This window comes from Rhinoderma darwinii, chromosome 9, assembly GCF_050947455.1.
Source record: "Rhinoderma darwinii isolate aRhiDar2 chromosome 9, aRhiDar2.hap1, whole genome shotgun sequence".
In the NCBI taxonomy this organism is placed as follows: domain Eukaryota; kingdom Metazoa; phylum Chordata; class Amphibia; order Anura; family Rhinodermatidae; genus Rhinoderma; species Rhinoderma darwinii.
This window is the reverse complement of record NC_134695.1, coordinates 19,778,167-19,784,188: the sequence shown is the minus strand read 5'-3', so window position 1 is coordinate 19,784,188 and position 6,022 is coordinate 19,778,167.

Genomic DNA, 6,022 nt, shown 5'->3' with positions numbered 1-6,022 from the left:
AGTGCCACACATAGTATATTGCCCCCTAAGTGCCACACTGTAATGGCAGGGGGTAGGGAGACGGACAAGTGAGCCCTAATCTACCCGCCACTCTGTCCCTGCCTACTTGCAACGACCCGCCCTAGGCGACGGGGTACAACTGGGCGGCGGTCCCTGCGCTAAGTAAGTGCACGACAAACACGACAAACATACAAAGGAACACAAGCAAGGAAAAGGGGCCGTTGCCCACGGCAACACCGTGAGCAACCAGAGTGGTGAACGAGCCGAGTCAAGCCAGGAGTGTGCGAGGTACAAAACGAAAAGCAGAAGAGTAGTCGGTAAGCCAGGGTCTGTATGGAGCAGGATCAAAAATAGCAGGAGCTGTAGCTGGGCCAGGAAACCATAAGGAAAGAATCACAAGCACCGAGGGACAGGAAGTGCAGGCTTACATAGACCGAGGGCGGGAGCTAGCTGAGTCTGGCCAGGTTACGATAGGCTCTCCCACTCCTAAGCCTGCCAGCCTGAATGGTGGAAGCAGGAGTCAGTCTCAGGGATGTATTCTCAGGTGCTGACTGATTAGTTCTGGGAGTTAACCCCGAAGCTGTGCCTGGCAGATGCTTTACAGTACCCCCCCTTTTATGAGGGGCCACCGGACCCTTTCTAAGTGGACCTGGCTTACTGGGGAAACGCAGGTGGAACCTCCTGACCAATACCCCAGCGTGAACATCCCGGGCGGGTACCCAAGTCCTCTCCTCGGGCCCGTATCCTCTCCAATGGACCAGGTACTGGAGGGAGCCTTGGACCATCTTGCTGTCCACAATCCTGGCCACCTCGAATTCCACCCCCTCCGGGGTGAGGATGGGAACAGGAGGTCTCCTCGAGGGAGCCAAGGACGGGGAGCAGCGTTTGAGGAGGGAGGCATGAAACACGTCGTGTATCCGAAAAGACGGGGGTAACTCCAGCCGGAAGGAGACAGGATTGAGGACCTCAATGACCTTATACGGCCCAATAAACCGGGGAGCAAACTTCTTGGACAGAACCTTGAGACGCAAGTTCCTAGACGACAACCACACCAGATCTCCGACCATAAACAGGGGGTTAGCAGAACGTTTTTTATCAGCCTGAGTTTTTTGTACGCTCTGGGACACCTATAGGTTTTTCTGAACCTGGGCCCAGACTGTGCACAGTTCCCGATGAACGACCTCTACCTCGGGATTGTTGGAACTACCAGGTGAAACGGAGGAGAACCGTGGATTAAACCCAAAATTACAAAAAAAAGGAGAGACCCCTGACGAGTTACTGACCCGGTTATTAAGGGAAAATTCGGCGAGGGGAATGAAAGAGACCCAATCAAATTGACAGTCAGAGACAAAACACCTTAAGTATTGTTCTAGAGATTGATTAGTCCTCTCCGTTTGGCCATTGGTTTCAGGATGGAAGGCAGAGGAGAAGGACAGATCAATCCCCAACTTCATACAGAAGGCTCTCCAAAACAATGAAACAAATTGTACCCCTCTGTCCGAAACAATATTGACCGGGACCCCATGGAGACGCAGGATGTGTTTGACAAACAAGGTAGCCAACGTTTTGGCGTTGGGTAGTTTCTTGAGGGGCACAAAGTGGCACATCTTACTGAAGCGGTCTACTACAATCCACACCACCGACTTGCCTTAAGATGGAGGCAAATCGGTGATAAAATCCATGGAGATATGGGTCCAAGGTCTCTGGGGAATGGGCAAAGAACGTAGTAAGCCCGCTGGTCGGGACCTGGGAGTCTTGGACCTAGCACAAACCTCACAAGCGGCGACGTAGGCCTTAACGTCTTTAGGCAACCCAGGCCACCAATAATTTCTGGTAATGAGGTGTTTGGTACCCAGGATGCCTGGATGACCAGATAGTGCGGAGTCATGATTTTCCCTAAGTACCCTTAGCCGGAATTGCAGGGGAACAAACAGCTTGTTCTCAGGAAGGTTCCCGGGAGCTGCACCTTGATCAGCAGCAATATCAGAGACTAAATCAGAATTGATCGAGGAAATGATTATACCTGGAGGCAAAATACAATCAGGATCTTCCTCCGAAGGAGGGCTGGCCATGAAGCTACGCGACAGTGCATCAGCCTTAATATTTTTAGACCCAGCCCTATAGGTAACCAAAAAATTGAATCTGGTAAAAAATAACGCCCATCGAGCTTGTCTCGGGTTTAGCCTCCGGGCAGATTCTAGGAAAACCAGATTCTTGTGGTCGGTAAGGACCGTTACCTGGTGCCTAGCCCCCTCCAGGAAGTGGCGCCACTCTTCAAATGCCCATTTAATGGCTAAGAGTTCGCGGTTGCCAATATCATAGTTACTTTCAGTTGGCAAAAACTTCCTGGAGAAGTAGGCACAGGGGCGGAGATGGGTGAGGGACCTGGTACCCTGGGACAAGACAGCCCCCACTCCCACCTCAGATGCATCAACTTCCACGATAAATGGCTCCATTTGGTTGGGCTGAACCAGCACCGGGGCCGAGACAAAGCACTTCTTAAGGACCTCAAAAGCCTGGACAGCCTCAGGAGGCCAGTGGAGGAGATCAGCACCTTTGCGAGTGAGGTCCATAAGGGGCTTAGCGATGACCGAGAAGTTAGCAATAAATCTCCTGTAATAATTAGCGAACCCCAAAAAACACTGTAACGCCTTCAGGGAGGCAGGTTGGACCCATTCCGCCACAGCCTGAACCTTGGCGGGGTCCATGCGGAATTCATGAGGAGTGAGGATTTGACCCAAAAATGGAATCTCCTGTACCCCAAACACACATTTTTCGGTTTTGGCAAACAGTTTATTTTCCCGAAGGACCAGGAGCACCTTCCTGACATGCTCAATGTGGGAGGACCAGTCCTTGGAAAACACCAGTATGTCATCAAGGTACACTACCAGAAAAATCCCCAGGTAATTTCTCAAAATCTCATTTATGAAATTCTGGAAGACCGCAGGGGCATTACACAACCCAAAGGGCATGACGAGGTATTCGAAATGGCCTTCGGGCGTGTTAAACGCAGTCTTCCACTCATCCCCCTCTTTGATGCGAATAAGGTTATACGCCCCCCGTAGATCCAATTTAGAAAACCATTGGGCCCCCTGAACATGATTAAAGAGATCAGGAATCAAAGGAAGGGGATACTGGTTCCTTACCGTGACCTTATTCAGGCTACGGTAGTCAATGCATGGCCTAAGACCACCATCCTTCTTCCCCACGAAGAAGAAGCCAGCACCTACCGGAGAAGAAGAGGGACGAATGTAACCCTTGGCCAGGGATTCCTGGATATACACTCTCATAGCTTCACATTCGGGACAAGAAAGATTAAATATCCTACCCTTAGGAAGCTTAGCTCCTGGTACCAATTCGATAGCGCAATCGTATTCTCTATGAGGAGGTAACACTTCGGAGGCCTCCCTAGAGAAAACATCAGCGAAGTCCTGAACAAACTCGGGTAGCGTATTCGCCTCTTTACGGGGAGAAATAGAATTAACAGAAAAACATGACGTACAACATTCATTACCCCATTTGGTTAGCTCCCCAGTATTCCAGTCAAACGTAGGATTATGCAACTGCAACCAGGGAAGACCTAGAACCAAATCGTACGATAATCCCTGCATCAACAGTACAGAGCATTGCTCCAAATGCATGGAGCCAACAAGGAGTTCAAAAACAGGGGTATGCTGTGTAAAATAACCATTAGCAAGAGGAGTGGAGTCGATACCCACTACCGGGACAGGTTTAGGCAAATCAATCAGAGGCATAGCAAGGGACATAGCAAATTCCACAGACATGATATTAGTAGAGGACCCTGAATCCACGAAGGCACTGCCGGTAGCAGACCTACCACCAAAAGAGACCTGAAAGGGAAGCAAGATCTTAGTACGTTTCATATTTACGGGAAATACCTGTGCGCCCAAGTGACCTCCCCGATGATCACTTAGACGCGGAAGTTCTCTGGCTGCAATCTTACGCTTAGGACAGTTGTTCACTTGATGCTTGTCGTCCCCACAGTAGAAGCAGAGACCATTCTTCCTGCGGAATTCTCTACGTTGTTGGGGGGACACGGAGGCCCCGAGTTGCATAGGTATCTCTGAATCTTTCGGGGAGGAACGAAGCAACGGAGCTTCGGGAGGCATCATGGGGGAGTCGGAGGAGAAAACACATAAACGTTCACGTTGTCGTTCCCTGAGACGTCGGTCAAGTCGTACCGCTAAAGCCATAACCTGGTCTAGGGAGTCAGAAGAGGGATAGCTAACTAGCAGGTCCTTCAGAGCATTCGACAGACCCAACCTAAACTGGCACCTTAAGGCAGGGTCATTCCACCGAGAAGCTACGCACCACTTCCGAAAGTCAGAGCAATACTCCTCAACAGGTCTCTTACCCTGACTTAAGGTCACCAGCTGACTCTCGGCAAAGGCAGTCCTGTCAGTCTCGTCATAAATAAGTCCGAGAGCAGAAAAGAAACAATCAACGGAGGAAAGTTCAGGGGCGTCAGGAGCCAAGGAGAAGGCCCACTCTTGGGGCCCTTCCTGTAGTCGGGACATAATTATACCCACCCGCTGGCTCTCAGAACCTGAGGAATGAGGCTTTAAACTAAAGTAAAGCCTACAACTCTCCCGAAAGGAGAGAAAAGCCCTCCGGTCCCCTGAGAACCGGTCGGGCAACTTGAGGTGGGGTTCAAGAGGTGCGGTGAGGGGAACTACCAGGGTAGCATCAGGCTGGTTGACCCTCTGAGCCAGGGCCTGGACCTGTAGGGAGAGACCCTGCATTTGCTGAGCCAGGGTCTCACGGGGATCCATAGTGGTGTCAGGGACCAGGGGTAGACTAGGTATGGGCTTGTGATTATGTAATGGCAGGGGGTAGGGAGACGGACAAGTGAGCCCTAATCTACCCGCCACTCTGTCCCTGCCTACTTGCAACGACCTGCCCTAGGCGACGGGGTACAACTGGGCGGCGGTCCCTGCGCTCAGTAAGTGCACGACAAACACGACAAACATACAAAGGAACACAAGCAAGGAAAAGGGGCCGTTGCCACGGCAACACCGTGAGCAATCAGAGTGGTGAACGAGCCGAGTCAAGTCAGGAGTGTGCGAGGTACAAAACGAAAAGCAGAAGAGTAGTCGGTAAGCCAGGGTCTGTATGGAGCAGGATCAAAAATAGCAGGAGCTGTAGCTGGGCCAGGAAACCACAAGGAAAGAATCACAAGCACCGAGGGACAGGAAGTGCAGGCTTACATAGACCGAGGGTGGGAGCTAGCTGAGTCTGGCCAGGTTACGATAGGCTCTCCCACTCCTAAGCCTGCCAGCCTGAATGGTGGAAGCAGGAGTCAGTCTCAGGGATGTATTCTCAGGTGCTGACTGATTAGTTCTGGGAGTTAACCCCGAAGCTGTGCCTGGCAGATCCTTTACACACACACAGTATTGTATCAGCTTAGTAGCCTCCACACAGTACAATGCCCCTCCCCTGGCTGCCACACGCAGCCCCCTTGTAGATAGTATCCCCTCCCTCTAGACAGTGCCATATGATACATAATCCCCCAACTCCTCCTTGTAGACAGTGCCATACAGCCTCCCCACCTCCCCATGTAGACCATGCCATACAGCCCCCCACAACCCCCTTGTAGACAGTGTCCCCAAACAAAAAATTTTTTACTCACCTAGGGGGCCCACGTCGAACTGAACTGCTCCACAATGCCGATGACGGGATCCTTGCGTAGGCCGCCATGATCCTGTAGCTTAGTACAGAGTTTCTCAACCTTTTCAGACTCAAGGCACCCCTGGAAAAAAAAATATGTCCTCAGGGCACCCTTACCAAAAATTGTTTTGGGAAATACGTAAAACGGCTAAAAACAAGCACTACACGCTTAGGTTATGTTCACTCAGCGTTTTTTGTAAGGCAGAAGAGATCTGCCTCACAATTTCTTCAGGAATTTTGAGGCAGTTGTTGAATTGACAGCATCATTTGACTTTTGTTTTGCATTTTTTAAGCAGTTGAAGCTAATGCAAAAGACGCAGGCAAAAAAGCACTC